This window comes from Gopherus flavomarginatus, chromosome 9, assembly GCF_025201925.1.
Source record: "Gopherus flavomarginatus isolate rGopFla2 chromosome 9, rGopFla2.mat.asm, whole genome shotgun sequence".
NCBI classification, from domain to species: Eukaryota; Metazoa; Chordata; order Testudines; family Testudinidae; genus Gopherus; species Gopherus flavomarginatus.
In genome coordinates this window covers 32,879,068-32,880,313 of record NC_066625.1, presented here as the reverse complement: position 1 = coordinate 32,880,313, position 1,246 = coordinate 32,879,068, and positions in this window count along the sequence as shown.

Here is a 1,246-nt window from a genome sequence, read left to right as displayed (position 1 = left end):
GACCTGTATTGTGGGCCCTGGAGCATTTGGGCAACTGCATTTCTCCAGTGTATATAGTCACTGTCCACAGTCTCATTGGTCAGTGTTGCTGTCAAGCTGTACTGCAGTACACAAGCCCGAGTATCAACCTCAGGGCAGACTGTTAAGAGCCAGGGCACAAACCCTAAATTGGTTGTGAGTTCTGTACTTTGAATTCACCAACCAATTAATAAGTATAAAGTCCTCAGGCACTAAACAGCCTTAAGTGAGAGGCACACACAGTATCCCTGGGTACTTCAATCTATCCTGGGCCCTGTCCTGCTCTGGAGCCACAAAGAGCGGAGGAGCAGACAGCCACTGTGTGTTCCCGACCCTCCTGGGTGCAGTGGAGCGCAAGCTTCCAGCTTCAGCCACAGGCTCTGACCTAGAGCTGCAGGCTTTGGCTGTCCAGCAGCGCTCCCTGGCTGCAAGGCCCTGGCCGCAGGTCTCCATCCCCTGGCCGTGGGGCTTCAGCCTCACCACCCCATTCATTGCCTCCTCACCCATCCACCCCAGCCCTTGGTGCCTCCCTACCCACCTCTCCAGCCAACACTTAATTTGTGCCCCAGTTGGACAGGGCTGAGTAAGTCTGCTGTGAAAAGTGATATTTGTAACCAAGGCTTTGGAGCTGTGCCCCAGTTCAACTCCAGCTCCAGGCAAAAACCTGCAGCTCCACTGCTCTGGAGCTGCTCCGCGCTCCAGCTGCGGGCTCTGCTCCAAAACCGTTTGCAACCCTTCTGCCAGGTGGAGCCAGCAGCAACAAGGGCCAGGTTCATTTTCAACAATACAACACAAAACTGGCTTGAGCCCCCACCCAGTGACCTGGGACAATTACACATTGCCTCCTGGAGCCTCTAAGAGGCAATACTTCCCTGCTTGCAAGCACAGAGTTTGTATAGCAAAAACTTTTAATAAAAGGAGGGAAGTAACTCAGCATTAATTTGGGAAAACACCACAACTAGAGTTCATAAACATAAACCATGAGCAAAAGACCCACCCCCAAGTAAGTTGGGCAGTGTCCTTTCCCCCTCAGATTCTTAAGTCCAGCAACCCAAAAGTTCCTTTAACGTACTCATCCCTTCTCTGTACCGCACTCAGAGTTGCTGTCCTTGGCCAGTGCAGCCCCAGACTTCAGAGATTCATCTGCAGAGTTCACCTCCTGTCATAGCATTCCTTCTCAGATCTGAACCTTAGAGTTCGGAAAATGAGATACTAGCACCTGAATCCT